Here is a 23,282-nt window from a genome sequence, read left to right on the forward strand (position 1 = left end):
AAGACAGCACACTTAGAAGAAGAAGAAATTAGCAGCATAAGCACTAGTGAAAAATTGCTAGCCACAACTTTTGTTGGTGGCCCCACGATTCCCAGCAATGCCAGCACTACTTTTTTCAAATAGTCGTGGCGTCGAACAAATTGGTATGACATTGATATGAGCATACCACTGGCATAGAATATTTTTAGGACGCCATATCTATTTTCTGAGTTTTTTCCCGTGTGCTATCATTCTCTATGGCGTGGCCCATTAGGCCTACCACAACACTATCCATTAGGCCCACGCCAGTAAAAAAAATTCCATGTCAGTAAAAACCAGTAAGTCCGATTTACTACGAGCTCATCGTTTCCACCCTTCTTCGTCTCCCCCCTTCTCGACCAGCATCGCTGCCATTGCCGCCGCCGACCGACCACACCGCTCTTCGCCAGAACTGCGCGGCGCTGCCAACTCCAGCAAGGAGGTGAGATCTCCCCTCTTCCCCTCACGAATCTTCTTCCCCTCCCCAAGCATCTCCTCCGGTGGCGGATCTGATAGGCAAAAAAATTTGATATTAGCTAGTACTGTGAAATTGATTTATTAGGTAGATGATACTGGCATGGCATTAGCATTGATATATTAGGTAGATGATATTTACTAGAAATTGATTTATTACTGATGTGATTTATTAGTACAAATTGATATATTAGGTCCTTTGCAAAATTTATAGTGAGACCATTTCGAATTTGGAACATAGGAGAATGGGTGTGAGTAAGTTGAATTGGTTGGGCGGGGAAACTAAAATCAAGACCATGATTTTGAATTGGAGTGGCATACTTGCATTTATAATTCAACTTAGTGTTCAATATGTGTTTTGTGTAGAATGGAGCAAGAACCACCATGTCGACTATGCAAGTCAAGGTGCCGGACCAACCTTTCTACTGCCACATTGTTCGGCATCTACTTTCAGCCTAGTTTTATTCCTGCAATGGTAACAAATTATATGAACCTTCTAATAGTTTTTTTGTTGCTATTTCCACTAATACATTATGTGTTTTTTTTGTTTTTTCTTACACAGATCATCTCATGCAATGTGAGATTGGCATTCAATGAGCTCACTGGAGACACGGTGACCTTCGAAGCTCGTGGGGGGGGGGGCTACACTATGCAGGTCGAGAAGGGGCGAAAGATAACTCATGTTGAAGGATATGACTGGGATCATTTCATCGCCTGCACGTGTCTTACTGGGGGTGAATTTATCAACTTCTCCTTAGAGGAGAAAGTCCCATGCTTTCTTATGTCTATTTGAATTTGATTGTCGATACTAATGATGAGGATTCAGATGATGGGGATCCACTTAATGAAGCCCTATATGCCCAAAGACTGAGGCTGAGCGATGAGGAATCGGGCAACCTCTGGGACATCCTTCTGCCACATGAAGACTATGTCGACATGCCATTCATGAGTCGTGACCCACCTCACAAGGACGAATATTAAACAACATCTCATGGTACTTAGTGTAGTAATTAATTAGATGATATATATCCATGCTTAATTAGTGTAGTAGTTGGATGATATGCTTGTTGTAGTAATGTGATGATATATATGCTTAGTGTAGAAATTGTTTTGTGTAGAAATGTGCACGTTGTGTAGTAATGTGATGATATTCTTAGTGTACGTAGCTAGTAATCAGATGATATGTGATGTCTACTACACAATTTGTTATTGTAGACTCGTGTTGGGCCTCCAAGCGTAGAGTTTTGTAGGACAGTACGAAATTTCCCTCAAGTGGATGACCTAAGGTTTATCGATTTGTGGGAATCTATCACACCCGATCATCATGAGGTGCTTCGAAACGACGAACTTTAGCAACGGTGCATACTCGGGGAGAACACTTTTATCTTGAAATTTAGTAAAGGGATCATCTTATAATGCTACCACCGTTCTAAGCAAAATAAGATGTATAAAGGATAAACATCACATGCAATCAAGATATGTGGCATGATATGGCCATCATCATCTTCTGTTTTTTATCTCCATCTCCAAAGCATCGTCACTCGCTCGACACTTTGATCTCCATCATTGCGTCGGGGTTGTCTCGCCAACTATTGCTTATACAACTATTGCTAACGCATAGCGATAAAGTAAAACAATTACATGGCACTTGCATTTCATACAATAAAGAGACAACCGTAAGGCTCCTGCCGGTTGCCGATAAATTACAAAACATGATCATCTCATACAATAACGTATATCACATCATGTATTGACCACATCACATCACAACACAACCTGCAAAAACAAGTTAGACGTCCTCTACTTTGTTGTTGCAAGTTTTATGTGGCTGATACGGGCTTCTAGAAAGAACCATTCTTACCTACGGCAAAAACTACAACGGTAATTTATCAAGTTTGTTGTTTTAACCTTCTTCAAGGACCGACCGTTGTCAAATCTGATTGAACTAAAGTAGGAGAAACAGACACCTGCCAGCCACCTTTATGCAAAACTAGTTGCATGTCTGTCAGTAGAACCGGTCTCATGTACGTGGGCATTTAAGGTTGGTCTGGGCCGCTTCATCTTATAAAACCGCCGAATCAAAATAAGACATTGGTGGTAAGCAGTATGACTATCACCGCCCACAACTCTTTGTTTTCTACTCGTGCATATCATCTACGCATAGACCTGGCACGGATGCCACTGTTGGGGCGAAGAAAGGCAAATCTTTTCAAAAATCGTTTTAGAGGTGGGGGAGAGGAAAACGAGAGGCGAATGGAGAATAATGTAATGCAAGAGAGGAGAGTTTATGATGGGTACTTGGTATGGCTTGACTTGGCGTAGATCTCCCCGGTAACGGCGGCAAAAATTCTTCCTGCTACCTCTTGAGCTTGCGTTGGTTTTTCTCTTGAAGAGGAAAGGGTGATGCAGCAAAGTAGAGTAAGTATTTCCCTCACTTTGAGAACCAAGGTATCAATCCAGTAGGAGACAACGCACAAGTCACCGAATGCCTGCACAAACAATCAACAACTTGCACTTGACGCAATAAAGGGGTTGTCAATCCCTTCACGGTTACTTGCAAAAATGAGATCTGATGGAGATAGATAAACGGTAAAGTAAATATTTTTGGTATTTTTGGTTTATAGATCGGCAAGTAAAAGATTGCAATATAGTAGATCGAAAACTAGTATGATGGAAAAGAGAACTTGTATGATGGAAAAGAGACCCGGGGGCCATAGGTTTCACTAGTGGCTTCTCTCAAGATAGCAAATAATACGTTGGGTGAACAAATTACTGCCGAGCAATTGATAGAAGAGTGCATAATTATGACGATACCTAAGGCAATGATCATGAACATAGGCATCACGTCCGTGTCAAGTAGACTGAAACGATTCTGCATCTACTACTATTACTCCACACAGCGCCGACTCATGCCTGCATCTAGAGTATTAAGTTCATAAAGAACAGAGTAACGCATTAAGTAAGATGACATGATGTAGAGGAATTAACTCAAGCAATATGATGAAAACCCCATCTTTTTATCCTCGATGGCAACAATACAATACGTGCCTTGCTGCCCCTACTATCACTGGGAAAGGACACCGCAAGATTGAACCCAAAGCTAAGCACTTGTCCCATTGCAAGAAAAACCAATCTAGTAGGCCAAACTAAACCAATAATTCGAAGAGACTTGCAAAGATATCAAATCATGCATATAAGAATTTAGAGAAGACTCAAATAATATTCATAGATAATCTGATCATAAATCCACAATTCATCGGATCTCGGCAAACACACCGCAAAAGAATATTACATCGAATAGATCTCTAAGAACATCGAGGAGAACATGGTACTGAGAATCAAAGAGAGAGAAGAAGCCATCTAGCTACTAGCTATGGACCCGTAGGTCTGTGGTAAACTAATCATGCTTCATCGGAAGGGAAATGGTGTTGATGTAGAAGCCCTCCATGATCGAATCCCCCTCCGACAGGATGCCGGAAAAGGTCCCTAGATGGGATCTCACGTGTACAGAAGGTTGCGACGGTGGAAAAGTATTTTCGTGGCTCCCCTGATGGTTTTGGGGTATAAGAGTATATATGGGCGAAAGAATTAGGTCAGGAGACCCACGAGGGGCCCATGAGGTAGGGGGCACCCTCCACCCTCGTGGCCGCCTTGTTGCGTATCTGACTTCAACTCCAAGTCTCCTGGTTTGCTTCTGGTCCAAGAAAGATCATCGCGAAAGTTTTATTCCGTTTGGACTCCGTTTGGTATTCCTTTTCTGCGAAACTCTAAAACAGGCAAAAAAACAGAAACTGGCACTGGGCTCTAGGTTAATAGGTTAGTCCAAAAAATAATATAAAATAACATATAAATCCATATAAAACATCCAAAACAGATAATATAATAGCATGGAACAATAAAAAATTATAGATACGTTGGAGACGTATCAGTAGTCTCGAGGGGTATGAACCATGGAAAAGTTGAAATACAGTACATATTACACCAATATAAATAAATAATTAGTTCACAACAGTACCAAAAGTGGTGATTTATTTTCTTATACTAACGGAGCTTATGAGATTTTCTGTTGAGTTTTGTGTTGTGAAGTTTTGAAGTTTTGGGTAAGGATTTGATGGACTATGGAATAAGGAGTGGCAAGAGCCTAAGCTTGGGGATGCCCAAGGCACCCCAAGGTAATATTCAAGGACAACCAAGAGCCTAAGCTTGGGGATGCCCCGGAAGGCATCCCCTCTTTCGTCTTCGTCTATCGGTAATTTTACTTGAGGCTATATTTTTATTCACCACATGATATGTGTTTTGCTTGGAGCGTCTTGTATAATATGAGTCTTTAGTTTTTAGTTTGTCACAATCATCCTTGCTGTACACACCTTTTGAGAGGGACACGCGTGAATCATGATTTATTAGAATACTCTATGTGCTCCACTTATATCTTTTGAGCTAGGCAATTTTGCTCTAGTGATCACCTATATCTTTTTAGAGCACGACGGTGATTTTATTTTATAGAAATTATTGAACTCTCATGCTTTACTTATATTATTTTGAGAGTCTTTTTAAACAGCATGGTAATTTGCTTTGGTTACAAATTTAGTCCTAATATGATAGGCATCCAAGAGGGGTATAATAAAAACTTTCATATAAAGTGCATTGAATACTATGAGAAGTTTAATTCCTTATGATTGTTTTGAGATATAGAGATGGTGATATTAGAGTCATGCTAGTGATTAATTGTGAATTGGAGAAATACTTGTGTTAAAGTTTGTGATTCCTGTAGCATGCACGTATGGTGAACCATTATGTGATGAAGTCGGGGCATGATTTATTTATTGATTGCCTTCTTTATGAGTGGCGGCCGGGGACGAGCGATGGTATTTTCCTACCAATCTATCCCCCTACGAGAATATGCCTGTAGTACTTTCTTTTGATGACCAATAGATTTTTGCAATAAGTATGTGAGTTCTTTATGACTAATGTTGAGTCCCTGGATTATACACACTCTCACCTTCCACCATTGCTTGCCTCTTTAGTGCCGCGCAACTTTCGCCGGTACCATACACCCATAATATACCTTCCTCAAAACAGCCACCATACCTACCTATTATGGCATTTCCATAGCCATTCCAAGATATATTGCCATGCAACTCTCCACCGTTCTATTTTATTATGACACGTTCCATCATTGTTATTGCTTTGCATGATCATGTAGTTGACATCATATTTGTGGAAAAGCCACCTTGCATAATTTTTTCATACATGTCACTCTTGAGTCATTGCACATCCCCGTACAACGCCAGAGGCATTAATATAGTAATAATTTTTTTCTAAGTATCGAGTTGTAATTCTTGAGTTGTAAGTTATAAATAAAAGTGTTATGATCATTATTATTAGAGCATTGTCCCAAGTGAGGAAAGGATGATGGAGACTCTGACTCCCCCACAAGTCGGATGAGACTCCGAACAAAAAAAGAGGGCAAAGAAGCCCAAAAAAATGAGAGAAAAAGAGAGAAGGGGCGGTGTTACTATCCTTTTTCCACACTTGTGCTTCAAAGTAGCACCATGATCTTCATAATAGAGAGTCTCCTATGTTGTCACTTTCATATACTAGTCGGAATTTTTCATTATAGAACTTGGCTTGTATATTCCAATGATGGGCTTCCTCAAATTGCCATAGGTCTTCATGAGCAAGCAAGTTGGATGCACACCCACTTAGTTTTCTTTCAAACTTTCATAAACTTATAACTCTGATGCATCTGTTGCATGGAAATCCCTACTCACTCACATTGATATCTATTGATGGGCATCTCCATAGCCCGTTAATATGCCTAGTTGGTATGAGACTGTCTCCCTCTTTTTATCTTCTCCACAACCACCATATTCTATTTCACCTATAGTGCTATGTCCATGGCTCAAGCTCATGTATTGCATGAAAGTTGAAAAGGTTTGAGAACACCAAAAGTATGAAACAATTGCTTGGCTTGCCATCGGGGTTGTGCATGATTTGAATATTTTGTGTGATAAAGATGGAGCATAGCCAGACTATACAATTTTGTAGGGATAAACTTTCTTTGGCCATGTTATTTTGATAAGACATAATTGCCTTGTTAGTATGCTTGAAGTATTATTGTTTTTATGTCAATATTAAACTTTTGTTTTGAATCTTATGGATCTGAACATTAATGCCACAATAAAGAAAATTACATGGATAAATATGTTAGGTAGCATTCCGCATCAAAAATTCTGTTTTTATCATTTACCTACTCGAGGACGAGCAGGAATTAAGCTTGGGGATGCTTGATACGTCTCCAACGTATCTATAATTTTTTATTGTTCCATGCTATCATATTATCTACTTTGATGTTTTATATGCATTAATATGCTATTTTATATTATTTTGGGGATAACTTATTAACCTAGAGCCTAGGCGGCCACGAGGGTGGAGGGCGCGCCCCCTACCTCATGGGCCCCTCGTGGGTCTCCTGACCTAATTCTTTCGCCCATATATACTCTTATACCCCAAATGTCAGGACCCCGATTCTAAGTCACACCGATCTAGCATGTAACACCTCATATCACTTTGCGGCCTCACGCACGGTATTCCCATGGGTGTCGCCTTACCAGGCCCGGGACCGTTTGCGCCTTTTGGCTCACGTATATGATAGTGTCGATAGCATCCATATGACAGAAAACCCGGGGCGACATGACTAGTCGTGAACCCAAAGTGGCACTAACTTACGAGGACAGGCATACATGAAACAACATCGAGCATGTCGGTCAGCAGTGTGTGAATCCGGGCTGTAGCAACTGGGCTAATAGGACTCCGGGAACCCGGGCTGTAGCAGGCTAGCAGGACTCCGGATGTCAGCGCGACATTTCCCCGAAGGGACAGACACAGGAACGAAGTGTATCACATGCCGGCTAGTCTAAGTGTTCCGGAGCAGTAGTGCTGGGCTAGCAGGACTCCGGTAAACCGGGTTGTAGCGGACTACCAAGGCTCAGTGGAAGCACCAGACTACATTTCCCCATAAGAGAGGCTACCTAGGATAAACAACTAGATTGTCGGATCTCACACATACCAAGAATTTCAAAATCATACATACAATATGCTCAATATGTGCAAATACAACATGGCATCACAACAAGACTCTACGACTCAGAGTATTTATTCAATAGGCTCCAAGGAGCCAGGTATTACAAACATAGGTCTCATGACCCAACATTCAGAGCATACAAGTCAAAGAACATGTGGAAGCTTAACATGTCTGACTACAGACATCTACAAATGAAAAAGGCTGAGAAGCCTGACTATCTACCAGATCCTGCCAAGGGCACAAGATCGTAGCTGAGGTAACAAGCTAAACGTCGAAGTGCACACGGAACTACTAGCGAGACTGAAGTCTCTTTGCAAAAACATAAAATAGGCAAATGTGAGTAAAAATGTACCCAACAAGACTTACATCAGAACTATCTACATATGCATCAGTATCAACAAAGGGGATGGTGGGTGAGGGAGTCCTGGATTAGGGGGTGTCCGGATGACCGGACTATGACCTTTGGCCGGACTCCCGGACTATGAAGATACAAGATTGAAGACTTCGTCCCGTGTCCGGATAGGACTTTCCTTGGCGTGGAAGGCAAGCTTGGCAATACAATATGTAGATCTCCTCCCATTGTAACCGACTCTGTGTAACCCTAGCCCTCTCCGGTGTCTATATAAACCGGAGAGATTTAGTCCGTAGGACGAACAACAATCATACCATAGGCTAGCCTCTAGGGTTTAGCCTCTCTGATCTCGGGGTAGATCTACTCTTGTACTACCCATATCATCAATATTAATCAAGCAGGAGTAGGGTTTTTCCTCCATCGAGAGGGCCCGAACCTGGGTAAAAACATCGTGTCCCTTGTCTCCTGTTACCATCCGCCTAGACGCACAGTTCGGGACCCCCTACCCGAGATCCACCGGTTTTGACACCGACATTGGTGCTTTCATTGAGAGTTCCACTGTGTCGTCGCCATCAGGAAGGATGCCACGTCCCGTCTTTAAAGACGGCACTCTTGCCAAAAGAGCTTTGGCTATCGGCCAAACTCTCCGACTAGGCGGTTTTCTTATGACCGCCTGTTCGGCCGCCGCGCCGACGATGACTTCTCGGGTCATCAAAAGCAATCTCCAAGTCGACTCGGAACTCGCCGAGCAGTTAGATCCGATGGAGCTCTCTTCCTTAAACGAGCTCTTGGATCGCATCGCCGCCCTGGGAGTCGCTACAGACTACGATCAGATTGGGCTTAAACCCGATCCAAGAGAAATTGACTCTCCCCAGGTCACCCACCACGTTGCAGTGGTGGAGGAACAATGCGGCGAATCTATACCCATCTTAAGGACCAAATATGTCCGGATTCCGGATCCCCCCAAGCCGGATACCCGCGGAGGGGAGGACGTCACTCAAGCCTGAACCTAAAGTCAGGCAGCAGGCCAGATTCGTTGGACAGCATCCAAGAACCCAAGCTTCCGAATTCGGAAACTCCTTGGCCCCTGAGCCTCAGATCGGGCGAGGTTCCGGATTTAACTCCACCCACCCACCCTAACATAAGGGATCTATCCCAAGTTCGGCAAGAGCCCATGGAAACAGTACATCATTACTGGGCCAGATTCCTCCTGGTTATGAACAGGATAGAGGACTGCCGCGAGGAGGATGCAATTTCATCCTTATGCAATAATTGCACGGACATCGGAATCCTCAACGCCATAAGTCGCTGTGATATTACACGCTTCACTCACTTGGCATCCATGGTACGAAAATACTGTGCGATGGAAAGCGTCCGGAAAACCAAAATAAAATTATGGGACGATCCGGCCCTGAATACAACCCCAGTCCAAAATAAAAGGGCGCATTATCGCCATGCACATGGGTTAATTACCAAAAAACAAAAACCCTCTATAGGGTATGGAACCGTACTGGAGGGATGGCTCAATGGACCCTGTAAAATTCATAGTACAGAGGGCGTCACACCAACACATAGCCTTAGAGCATGTTGGATACTCCGGCAGGTGGCCAGAAGTGGCGAGGAGCTTCTAACTCCAGAATTCACAGAGCACCACCCCAGGAATACCAGTACGGTATCAACAGTCTTTGAGACTTTTGCATCAAACAATGTGCGGAAATGAACACTCCGCAGCCTTACCGAAGTCTACCAGGCAGCAACAATAAACCCGTGGAGTGACACGGCTATTACTTTTAATGCCAGTGACGAACCTAAATCCCGAACAGCCCGAGCACCAGCCGCATTGGTCCTCAGTCCGATAGTGGACGACTTTCGACTTACCAAGGTACTCATGGATGGTGGCAGCGGATTGAAACTCATTTATGAGGAAACCCTTCGAAAAATGGAAATAGACTGGAGCCGCATTGAGCGAAGCAACACAACCTTTAGAGGAATAATCCCCAGTCGGGAAGCGTGCTGTACAGGAAAAATCACACTAGATGTGGTGTTCGGCACGCCGGATAATTACAGGTCCAAGGAGGTCACATTTCAAGTGGCCCCGTTCAGTAGCGGATACCACGCTCTGTTAGGGCGAGAGGCATTCACAATTTTTCAAGCTATACCCCATTATGGGTACATGAAGCTCAAAATGCCCGGACCCAACGGAATCATCACTCTTGCTAGTGACCCGGACATAGCACTCCGCGCCGAAAACAAGACAGCCGCACTGGCCCTTGAGGCATTATCCGAAGCCCTAGCGGCCGAGGAACTAACTGCGCTGCGCTCCATGGTGGACAGGGACGACGTGATACTCGACAAAAGATCCAAGTCCACCTCCTTTAAACCGGCAGACGAAATAGTCAAATTCCAAGTCCATCCAACGGACCCTACAAAAACGGCCTCCATCGGGGCACAATTAAACCCTGATGTAGACGCCGCACTACGAGAATTCCTACGCGAAAATTGGGACATCTTTGCCTGGCACCCTTCAGACATGCCAGGAATCCCACGCAGGCTGGCCGAGCACAGCCTAAACATCCTAAAAGGATTCAAGCCTGTTAAGCAGGCTCTTCGGCGTTTCTCCGAACCTAAGAGACAAGCCATGGAAGAGGAGCTAGCCAAACTACTGGAAGCTGGATTCATCAGAGATATAAAACATCCGGACTGGCTAGCAAACCTGGTGATGGTACCAAAGAAGGACAAATCCTGGCGCCTATGCGTCGATTTCAAGGACCCCAACAAGGCTTGCCCAAAGGATCCCTTCCCCCTCCCCCGCATTGATCAAATCATCGACGCTACCGCAGGACACGATTCATTGTGTTTCCTCGACGCATACTCTGGCTACCATCAAATTAAGATGGCAGAGCCAGACCAAGCCGCAACGGCATTTATCACCCCATACGGCCCATTCTGCTTCAACACAATGCCCTTCGGGCTCAAAAACGCCGGCGCAACATATCAGCGCATGATTCAGACATGTCTGGCCAACCAGATCGGCAAAACAGTTGAAGCATACGTGGATGACGTGGTCGTCAAAACCAAGCATGTCGAAACTCTAGTAGACGACTTGAGGCTCACGTTCGATAACCTCTGAACATATGACATCAAGCTTAACCCGGAAAAATGCGTTTTTGGTGTACCAGCCGGAAAGCTCTTGGGCTTCATTGTATCCGGTAGAGGAATTGAAGCAAACCCAGCCAAGATCCGAGCTCTGTCACAATTGGATATTCCAAAGGACCTCAACAAATACAAAAATTGACTGGATGCGTGGCGGCTCTAAGCCGCTTCATCTCCCGCTTGGGAGAAAAGGCATTACCCCTTTATCGCCTCCTCCGGCGCACCGAACACTTCGAGTGGACGGATGCTGCTACGGCCAGACTCGAAGAAATAAAAGCCATATTGGCAACAAACCCTGTCCTGGCCGCGCCTAACATCGGCGAACCAATGCTATTATACATTGCGACAACTCATCAAGTTGTAAGCGCAGTGCTCGTCGTCGAACGAGAAACGGACGGACACAAATTCCCCCTTTAAAAACCAGTCTACTACATGTCCACTGTCCTCACTCCATGCAAGTCACGGTACCTGCATTACCAAAAGATAGCGTACGCAGTGTTCATGGCGTCCCGGAAGCTACGACACTACTTTCAAGAGTGTTCAATAACAATAGCCTCCAAAGTACCCCTTAATGATATTATAAACAACCGCGACGCGACGGGCCGGATTGCCAAATGGGCCATTGAAGTCCTCCCGTTCGACATAACCTATAAGCCACGGCGAGCTATCAAGTCGCAAGTTTTGGCCGACTTTGTCGCTGAATGGACTGAAGCCGAACTCCCTAAAGAGTACGACACATATTCCAACTGGATCATGCACTTCTACGGCTCCAAAATGCTAGCGGGTCTGGGGGTTGGCGTCGTTCTGACGTCCCCAACAGGAGATACAGTTCAATATGTACTCCAGATAATGTATACGGACTCTAACAATGCAGCCGAATACGAGGCCCTTCTACATGGTCTCCGGATGGCAGTCTCCATGGGCATTCAACGCCTCAAGGTGCGTGGGGATTCGAACCTCGCGATATCCCAAATAAATGGAGATTTTGATGCCAAGGATCCGAAAATGGCAGCTTATCGCAATGCCGTCCTAAAAATGTCAGCTCGGTTCGAGGGGCTCGAATTTCACCATATAGCCCGGGAAAACAATCAGGCAGCAGACGTCTTGGCACGCATCGGCGCAAAGGGCGATGCAGTCCCTCCCAACATTTTCTTGGAGAGGCTATTCAAGCCTTCCATACAATGGGAAGGGGAGTCCAGAAATAACAACCCGGACTCAGCCGCACCACCTGACGCTGAACATTCTGACACAACGGGAGGCTCTGCCAGTGAAGTAACATCCTCAGCCCACGTAATAATGGCAGTCATTGCCCCGTGGACAGAACCATTCTTAGCCTACCTAACTAGACAGGAACTCCCCAAGGACCAAAACGAGGCACGCTGCATAGTGCGGCGATCTAAAGCCTACAAAGTCCACGAAGGAGAGCTTTATAAGAAAAGCACCACCGGAGTCCTCCAAAGGTGTATCTCCGAAGAGGAAGGGCGGAACCTTCTGGCCGAAATTCATGCCGGACTCGGCGGGCACCATGCCGCAGCCCGGGCCCTTGTAAGCAAGGCCTTCCGTACTGGGTTTTATTGGCCGACGGCCCGGGCAGATGCTCAGGACTTAGTCCAACGATGCATCGGTTGCCAATTATTCGCTAACCAAAGCCATATGCCACCCACCGCCCTCCAAACTATACCCATCACCTGGCCCTTTGCGGTCTGGGGGCTTGACATGGTTGGACCCCTTAAAGGGGGAACCCACAAGCAAAAATACTTATTGGTCATGGTTGACAAATTCACCAAATGGATAGAAGCCAAGCCTGTTAAGACGGCCGAATCCGGACCCGTGGTAGACTTCATATCAGGGGTCGTACACCGTTATGGCGTCCCCCACAGCATCATCACTGATAACGGCACGAACTTTACGGCCGACAAGGTAAAACTCTAATGCAAAAACATGGGCATGAAGCTCTACTACGCTTCAGTCTATCACCCACAAACTAACGGTCAAGTCAAGTGGGCAAATGGTCTAATCATGAGCGGCATCCAACCCAGACTAGTGCGGTCCCTCAAGGAATCTAACACGCACTGGGTAGAGGAGCTCGACTCCGTACTCTGGGGGCTGCGAACCACGCCGAATCGCACTACCGGATTCACACCATTTTTTATGGTATACGGCACAGAGGCAGTTCTGCCCCGTGACATAATTCATGACTCACCTCGCGTGCGCATGTACGAAGAAAGAGAAGCCGAACTTGATCGGCAGGACAGTTTGGATGCCTTGGAGGAGGAGCGCGACATGGCAAAAGCCCGTTCCGCATTCTATCAACAGCAGGCTCGAAGATATCAAAGCAGAGAAGTACGGGCCAAAACCTACAATGTTGGCGAATTAGTTCTATGCCTGCCGGACAAGAAAAAGGACAAACTCAAGCCCAAATGGGAAGGTCCCTTCATAATAGACCAAGTCCTGACTGGTGGAGCGTACCGTCTGCGAAATGCATCGGATAACCGACTCGAGCCGAACCCATGGAACGCAGCCCGTCTACGAAGATTCTATGCCTAGCGCCGGACTCTGTGTTCGTTTCCTTCCTCTATCCATTTTTTACACATTAGCTGTCTTTTATTTCTCTCCTTCTCCCTCCTTTTCTATTACAGCCTTTTAAGGGCTCATTTGCGCCTCGTTTGCACACAATGGACGCGCTATTTGCGCTCATTATACCTGGGGGCTCCTTTAACAGAAGCTTGTTTATATGGGCCTCGTGCCCAACACATGTGTCACACTTCCGCATGTACCTTTTATTCACCACTATATGCATCGATATGACTTAAGTTTTGGCCAAGCTGGGTTGCCTAGCTCCTGAGCTTACCCCTACGTTCCCGATTGTTCGGCTAGGTGGTAAAGGGAGCACCTCTGCGATTGTTACTGCTGGGTCAGCCGGATGTGTACCTCAGACTGGGTGAAGCCGAAGGCTAGCATTCTTAAGGGAATATTCGGTCGGTGAACTAAAAGATGATTTCTTACTTGTTTATTCATCTGCCCCCAGATGCCTTTCTGCTTTTTTCGGAGTCCAGACATGCACTTTAGGGCATGCCTCCCAGGGAAAGGAACCCCTAACGGAACTATTCTCCCTGGAAGATGTTTCTTACTAACCATGTAATTTAACATAACTAGTTGGGCACTTGTCTGATAAAGCACTAATGACCCCTACGCCTGGTCTCCACGCATGCCCTGGTTCTTACATAACCGAGCGGGTATTCGGACACACTCCAGACTATCGGTCCCGAGGTTGAAGCGAAAAGGTCCGCCATGGCAAACGATCTACAATCCGGCTAGAAGGCATTTTACATGTCATTTTAAATTACATAGTCAATTTGACTGGGTATATTCTTCTTCGATACCATCCAACAGGCTGTCTAATTTACAGTCCTATTGGGAATACTTGGCGGCCAGCTCTACCTAGCCGTACACTAAACTGACAGGGATTTCTTTCTCATCAGGCCCCACAGGTCCGACCTCGGACATGTGGTTTGGGTCAGCCTTCGTGTACCGCATCTTCACCATGGCCCAGGCCTCCCTGGCGCCTTTATGACAGGCCGATATCTTCCATAATCGGAAGCGTCGCTGCGCTCCTTTCAGCTGCTCTGCAAGCTCTCCAAGGCCTTCGGGCATGGAGACGGATGGCCACAGAGCCTGGGCGACGCCTTGCATCACCTGTCGAACTCGTTCGTGCAGTTGTGAGAGCTCGGGAAGAAGGTCGCCCGTAGAACCGGGCATTTCCTCCGCAGGTCGACCTGTCAGCATACCTACAGACATAACTCTGTCAATTCGACTTCCTCGCTGAACTCTTCTTTTTATATAGTTCGTTCAAGCACTTACTAAAAATGCCGCGTCGAAGCCGTCGATTCTCCTTTACGGAGTCCGACAGCTGAGCACGAACATCCTTTAGTTCCTCGCCCAGCTGGGTGTTGGCATCTTAAAGCTTGTTCTTCTCTTGCCTCACCCTCGTAAGCACGCTCTCGCCGGCCTTTAACTGGCGCAAGAGTTGCTGCTTGTCCGGATCCACTCCGGCGCCATCTGCACTGTTATTGTCAGAATTGCACACATGCCGCACTTCACAACATACTTACCTTTCGAAGCGTATATTACCTGAGGGGGTCTCATTGGCCTTCCCTATTGCGGCTAGTGCGGCCTCAAGTTGGGCTTTGCACTCTTCCAACTCCTGGGACAGCTGGGTATTCTTTTCTGTAAGATCCTGCATAACAAATGATCCTTAAATAAGCTATTCTAACTGTTTCAAGTCTTGGGGGCTACTGACATATATAACCATCAAATTTTCTCACCCGTATGTCTTTTACATACTGCTCTGTGGCTCTGGCTAGACCATTTTGAGCGGCACGGAGGTACGCATCTCCCGTATTAAATGCGTCCAACGCCTCTTGGGAAAAACAAGTGTCACGAAGAACAGTCCGGCGACGCTTATGGTTCATGGCACTCTCCACCTCTGAATTGGTGGCAGATAGCCCGTCCGCGTCCTTTGTCGGAGGAGCGTCCGGTGCGCGCCCCGTGTTCGCCTCCGCTTCCGGACCCGGCCTTGAAGCCTGGCCGGTGGATATAGTCCGGCGGGCGCTCTTCTTCCTGAAGAGAGCATGAGCGTTAGTATGCCTTGAGGGCATAAACCCTGGGCATTAAAGTTGCACGCCGTACCGTTGCGCCGGCGTCTCGATCCGGTCCGCACTTCTTTTTAGCCCGCTGGGCCTCGATGGCCCTTGTTGGCTAGCCACCGCGGGCTCAGCCCTCCGCCTCAAGGACTTCCCCTGCAAAAAACGCCATTGGTATACGCGAGCAAAAATAAGCACGGATGGATCCTCTTGAAAGTACTGGGACTTCGGTCTCGGTTACCTTTTAGGCTGGAAGTAGTCCGGGATAATCGGCCGTAATGGCCACTAAGGTGTTGTCCTTACTCAATTGATGAAACACCCCATCAATCAGCTCCACACATAAGTCTGGGTCCTCTTGGGAGTCCGGGTCGAGGGACCGTTCCGGGCCCTCGGGTTGTGGAGGAGGGTTGTTTATCTCCTTTACAGTCTGGCGTAGCTCCTGCATTAAGATTGCTAGACTAAGTACTTAACTATGGGAATATAAAAACGGATAGGCAAGTGAAAGTGTTCGCTTACCCAGCTTGGAGGATTGTACATAGAAAATCCGCCCCGTGGGTTGACACGGAGGAATTCTTCCTCTTCTCCCTTGTACAAAGCGGACAAGATCTTTGTTAGAGTGGCAGCTGAATCCGGCCCCTTGCGGCCGCACCGGATGGCGTCATCCTCCCCGTTGAAATCCCACATGGGGTGGCCTTGGTATTGAAGCGGCTGCACACCCCGCGTAATGCATATGGCCATGACCTCGATCATGGTCAGTCCGGAATGAGCTAACAACCTTATCCGGCTCATCAGGTAAAGTACGTCCCTGTCACTTTCCTTCTGAGGGCTCCGTGGGCGCCAGCTCAGGCGTTTCTTCAAGGGAGCGTTATCAAACTCAGGGAGGCCGATCCATACAGGGTCCGGCAGAGGGACGTCTTCTATATAAAACCATTCTGAAGGCCAGTCTTCGGACGCCTCCTTTGGGGTACCGAATAGATATCCGGTCCCGGCGATGCACCATAGTTCGGCTCCGCCCACTTGATATATCGACCCCTCCTGAGAACGGGGCACAAGGCAGAACAACTTCTTCCACAGCGCGAAATGGGCCTCGACGCCCAAAAACAGCTCGCAAAGGGCTACGAAGCCCGCAATATGCAATATGGAGGCAGGCGTAAGGTTGTGTAACTGGAGACCATAGAACTCCAGGAGCCCCCGGAGAAACGGATGGATTGGAAATCCGAGCCCTCTTTTTAAATAAGGGACAAGGCATACCCGTTCTCCTTTGGAGGGATGGTGGACGCTCTCCGCCTGCTCTCCGCCATTATAGGTGGCAAGCCCGGCTCGAACTGGGACCATGTATGCTGGGGGGAGGAGCCCCTTGGTTTGGAGCGCTAGTAGCTCGCTGTGCGGGACGGAACACCTCTCCCAATCTCCAGGCCAAGGGCTGGAGGGGCGAGAGGAGGAGATGCATTGACCGGCCATGATGGAATGGATCTTTGTCGAATGCGCTTTGATGAATGCTCGCAGATGGAAGATGGTGTGATTCAGATCTAAATCCCCGCCTCTTTTATGGGCGGCCCATTTGCGCAGCTAGGGGGGTAAATGAAAAAAACCCTGTCTTTTCGCATTCTTTTGACACATGGAAGATGGCCATTATTGGGCGCGGAAGCCAAGGAGCACAACATTCATCAGAAGCCGGACACTATTTGACAAGTATATGGGATTTGGAGAAGAACCCGCCTTGCAATGCCAAAGACAATTTGCGCGCCGGACTCGTCGTGATTGAAGCCTGGTTCGGGGGCTACTGAGGGAGTCCTGGATTAGGGGGTGTCCGGATGACCGAACTATGACCTTTGGCCAGACTCCCGGACTATGAAGATACAAGATTGAAGACTTCGTATCGTGTCCGGATAGGACTTTCCTTGGCGTGGAAGGCAAGCTTGGCGATACGATATGTAGATCTCCTCCCATTGTAACCGACTCTGTGTAACCCTAGCCCTCTCCGGTGTCTATATAAACCGGAGAGATTTAGTCCGGAGGACGAACAACAATCATACCATAGGCTAGCCTATAGGGTGTAGCCTCTTTGATCTCGTGGTAGATCTACTCTTGTACTACCCATATCATCAGTATTAATCAAGCAGGAGTAGGGTTTTACCTCCATCGAGAGGGCCCGAACCTGGGTAAAAACATCGTGTCCCTTGTCTCCTGTTACCATCCGCCTAGACGCACAGTTCGGGACCCCCTACCCAAGATCCGCCGGTTTTGACACCGACAGTGGGATTTAACTGCAACAAGCCATCTTTGACTCGGTGGCTATCCTGAACTACGCCTGCAAATAACTCTTTTGAGGTGGCACACACGAGTCCACATATTCACCATATCAATACACCACTATGGATCCGCTCCCGTCTCGCTACGAGAACGCCATCCATAGCACTCACGCTTATCTTCCGTATTTTAGAGTATCCACTTTCACTTGTCTATGAACTGTACAGGCAACCCAGAAGTCCTTTACCGCAGACACAACTATTCGAATAGATAATGTTAACCCTGCAGGGGTGTACTTCTTCACACATGCTCTCACCACTTATCGTTGTTTACACGACATGTACTCGGCAACCTTCAAGTGGAAGCCCAGTGAGGGTGTCGGCCACGACCTGACTAACCACACAAGTCTCTCGTCCAGGTTTATCGCCTATTCGGGTTCCATCCGCAAGGAGATCCGGACAGGGTGTCGCTCACGGCCCCAAACGATGTGAGCAGGGTTCCCAAGTCCACCATCCGGGTGCCACTTGGTACACCGTGCCACTGCACCTATCTGTCCCAAGCCCACCTATATCGGATGCCACTTGGTAGACTACTAGCACTACCTACAAACACCAGAAACTAGTTGCAACTCCTGGACAGAGATCGAGTTGATTAATAAGTCGAGAGGGGTCGAGTTACCGGAACCCAGTGTGTGGTAGTAACTGTTCATGTATCACAAACATAGAACTCAGTTCCTGAGGACGGCTTCAATGAGACAACCCACCATGTACTCCTACATGGCCTCTCACCGCTACCTTTACCAAATCGTGTTCGCACACTTAGCTCACACACAATAGGACATGTTCACAACATTCCAATTCACTCCTGATGAATCAGACCTGACTCAACTCTAAGCAGTAGCAGGCATGACAAACAAACATGAATGAGTAGGCACATCAGGGCTCAAACAACTCCTACTCATACTAGTGGGTTTCATCTATTTACTGTGGCAATGACAGGTCATGCAGAGGAAAGGGTTCAACTACCGCAGCAAGTAACAGATGAATCGCTATTGTCCTAATGCAGTAAAAGAGAGCAGGAGCGAGAGAGTGGGATTGTATCGGAATGAACAAGGGGGTTTTGCTTGCCTGGCACTTCTGAAGATAGTATAGTTCTTCATCGGTGTCATCGAACTCATCGCCGGAACACGTCTACCGAGAGGGGACAAATACCAGCAACAGGGAAAGAACATAATCAATGTAATGCAACAATATGATGAATGATTATGACATGGCAATATGCTGTGATTTGGACTAATGCAACAGCAAGTCTTTTTGATTGAAGTGGAATTGAAAGCTACATCAAATTCCAACTCCAAAACTATTATCAAATTTGTCCTAATCATGTTTCATCCTAAACAGCGAGCTAAACTTGCTCAAACATGCATGAAAAGGTACAGGTGGAGAGATTGGATTTTTCTAATCATTTTTCATATATAAATTATTTCATTTGGAGTTATGATTGAATTTCTATGAATTTTTGAAGTTTAAGCTATTTTCTAGAATTTCCTAGATTATTTTTATTCCAGAAAATCATTAAATGCGTCACTGTGACTACAGCGAGTCAACTGACCTGGTCCAGGTCAAACCTGACCAGGGGGTCCCACTGGTCAGTGTCACGCTGCTGGTTAGGGTCGCTGACGCGTGGGCCGAGTCAACGGCCACGTCAGCGGGGTCATCTCAGGCATGTGGGTCCCGCTGGGTTTTAAACTAACCTAAATAGAAACAAAACTGGAATTAATTAGGGCGTGGGGCCCATCCGCCAGTGAGCTAGGGGTTAGTTAGTGGCGTCATTAGCGTTTAATTAAGGTGCCACGTCATCCTCGCCAGAGGTTAACCGGCGACGACCTCGGCCGACGGCGGAGGTGCATTGTGTGCTTGCTACGGAGCACCGTTCGATGCGCGGTTTGCTCCTATGGGTTCCTGGGAGTGCGCTGCGGCTGGTGGAGCAAGCGGGGTGAGCTGGGGTGGCCGGAGCTCATCGGAAACGAGCTTGGGGGGCGGCCGGAGCTCGGGCGTTGGTGGTTTTGCTGGTGCAGCAAGCTAGCGGGGAAACGAACGCACTAGCGAGGCGCTACAAGGTGCGGTGAGTGTGTTAGGCACCCGCGCATGACCAAATGGCCACCGGAGTGATGCCGGCATTGAGCTCGCGTGGTGGTGTGCTACGGTGAGCAAGGGGGCGGCGTCCACAGCGAGAAAACGAAGCAGAGAAGAGGGGGGTTCGACGCAAGGGCTCACAGCGGTTGCAGCAAGCGTCGAAGCGGGCTCGGGGTAGGCTGGACGACGACAAATCAAGCGGCGGGGATCGCCAGCACCGAGGTTGAACAAGACGTCAGGGACGGCGATGCGGTGCTTCCCCGGTTGCTTGGCTCGGCGTGGGCGAAGAGGACGACGATGCAGAGCTCGGGGACGCGTCGGAGAGGCGAGGGGGTGCGGTAGCCGTGGCGGCAGCGAACGACGGCGACGGCTTCGCTCGGCTTCGGGAGAGAGAGCGAAAGAGGCGAGGCAGGGAGAGAGGGGAGCGGTTGAGGGGGTCTAGGGTGCTGCATGGCGGCCTTAGCGGCCTCCAGAAGCGGCGGGAAGCAGGAGGTGGCCGGGGCCGCTGATGTCTACTACACAACCTTTTTCTTGTAGATGTTTTTGGGCCTGCAAGTGCACATGTTTGTAGGACAGTAGCAAATTTCCCTCAAGTGGATGACCTAAGGTTTATCAATCCGTGGGAGGCGTAGGATGAAGATGGTCTCTCTCGAACAACCCTGCAACCAAATAACAAAGAGTCTCTTGTGTCCCCGACACACCCAATACAATGGTAAATTGTATAGGTGCACTAGTTCGGCGAAGAGATGGTGATACAAGTGCAATATGGATAGTAGATAAAGGTATTTGTAATCTGAAATTATAGAAACAGCAAGGTAACTAATGATAAATCTGAGCGTAAACGGTATTGCAATGGTAGGAAACAAGGCATAGGGTTCATACTTTCACTAGTGCAAGTTCTCTCAACAATAATAACATAGATAGATCATATAACAATCCCTCAACATGCAACAAAGAGTCACTCCAAAGACACTAATAGCAGAGAACAAACGAAGAGATTATGGTAGGGTACGAAACCACCTCAAAGTTATCCTTTCTATTCTATCTATTCAAGAGTTCGTAGTAAAATAACATGAAGCTATTCTTTCCGCTCAATCTATCATAGAGTTCATACTAGAATAACACCTTCAGACACAAATCAACCAAAACCCTAATGTCACCTAGATACTCCATTTTCACCTCAAGTATCGTGGGCATGATTATACGATATGCATCAGACAATCTCAGATTCATCTATTCAACCAACACAAAGTACTTCAAAGAGTGCCCCAAAGTTTCAACCAGAGAGTCAAGACAAAAACGTGTGCCAACCCCTATGCATAGGTTCATGGGCGGAACCCGCAAGTTGGTCACCAAAACATACATCAAGTGGCACATGATATCCCATTGTCACCATAGATAAGCACGACAAGACATACATCAAGTGTTCTCAAATCATTAAAGACTCAATCCGATAAGATAACTTCAAAGGGAAAACTCAATTCATCACAAGAGAGTAGAGGGGTAACAAACATCATAAGATCCAACTATAATAGCAAAGCTCGGGATACATCAAGATCACGCCATAGAGGGAACACGAGAGAGAACACGAGAGAGATCAAACACATAGCTACTGGTACATACCCTCAGCCCCGAGGGTGAACTACTCCCTTCTCGTCATGGAGAGCGCCGGGATGATGAAGATGGCCACCGGTGATGGGTTCCCCCTCCATCAGGGTGCCGGAACGGGCTCCCGAGAGGTTTTTGGTGGCTACAGAGGCTTGTGGCGGCGGAACTCCCGATCTATCTTCATATTTGATGTTTTTAGGGTACGTAGGCTTATATAGGCGAAAGAAGTCGGTCGGGGGAGCCTCGAGGGGCCCACGAGAGTGTAGGGCGCGCCCAGGGGGTGGGCATGCCCCCTATCTCGTGGCTTCCTCGATGACCCCCCGTCTTGCACTCCAACTCTCCTGGATCATAATCTTTCCAAAAATCACGCTGCCGAAGGTTTCATTCCGTTTGGACTCCGTTTGATATTCCTTTTCTTCGAAATACTGAAACAGGCAATAAAACAGCAATATGGGCTGGGCCTCCGATTAGTAGGTTAGTCCCAAAAGTAATATAAATGTCTAAAATAAAGCCCATAATCATTCAAAACAGATAATAAAATAGCATGAATGCTTCATAAATTATAGATACGTTGGAGACGTATCAGCATCCCCAAGTTTAATTCTTGCTCGTCCTCGAGTAAGTAAATGATAAAAGAAAGAATTTATGAAGTGTGAATGCTAGAAGGTGCACAAGTTTGATCAATGATAATTTCAATCACCTTTTCTAGCATGTTTATATGTCATAACAGTAGTTCATCTCATAAAACTTTTCATGATCAAGTAACAAGCTATTCACATGTTAAAGCATAGACCATAAACTTTCTTGAAAACTAGCAAACTTCAATCTTAGTCATCAAACAATTGCAATTCATCTTATTTTCAGGAAGGGTCTATGGCAGAGCTTTGATTTAGCAAACTCCACATACTCAACTATCATATAGTCTTCTACAATTGCTAACACTCACACAATACTTGTGGTTATGGAGTTTTGATCAGACACAGAGAAAGATAGGGGCTTATAATGTTTCCTCCAAACGTATTCACCTTTGGGTGATGTCAACAATAATAGTTCATGCTAACGTACATCAAATTGGATATATATATATATATATATATCAGGATCACCCCAACACAAAGTGCTTGCCAAAGGATAAAATGAAAAAGGGAAAGGTGAAGATCACCTTGACTCTTGCATAAAGTAAAAGTCATAAAGTAAAAGATAGGCCCTTTGCAGAGGGAAGCGGGGATTTGTAGAGGTGCCAGAGCTCGATTTTAAAATAGAGATAAATAATTTTGAGAGGTATGATCTCATTGTCAACATAACAACCAAGAGTTCCCAATATCTTCCATACTACATACATTATAGGCGGTTCCCAAACAGAATGGTAAAAGTTTTTACTCCCCCTCCACCAACAATCATCAATCCATGGCTTGCCCGAAACAACGGGTGCCTCCAACTAACATCAAACCTGGAGGAGTTTTGTTTGCAATTATTTTTGATTTGATTTTGATCTTTTTGATCATGGGACTGGGCATCCCAGTTACCGCCATTTTCTCGTGAATGAGGAGCGGAGTCCACTCCTC

This window comes from Triticum aestivum, chromosome 3B, assembly GCF_018294505.1.
Source record: "Triticum aestivum cultivar Chinese Spring chromosome 3B, IWGSC CS RefSeq v2.1, whole genome shotgun sequence".
NCBI classification, from domain to species: domain Eukaryota; kingdom Viridiplantae; phylum Streptophyta; class Magnoliopsida; order Poales; family Poaceae; genus Triticum; species Triticum aestivum.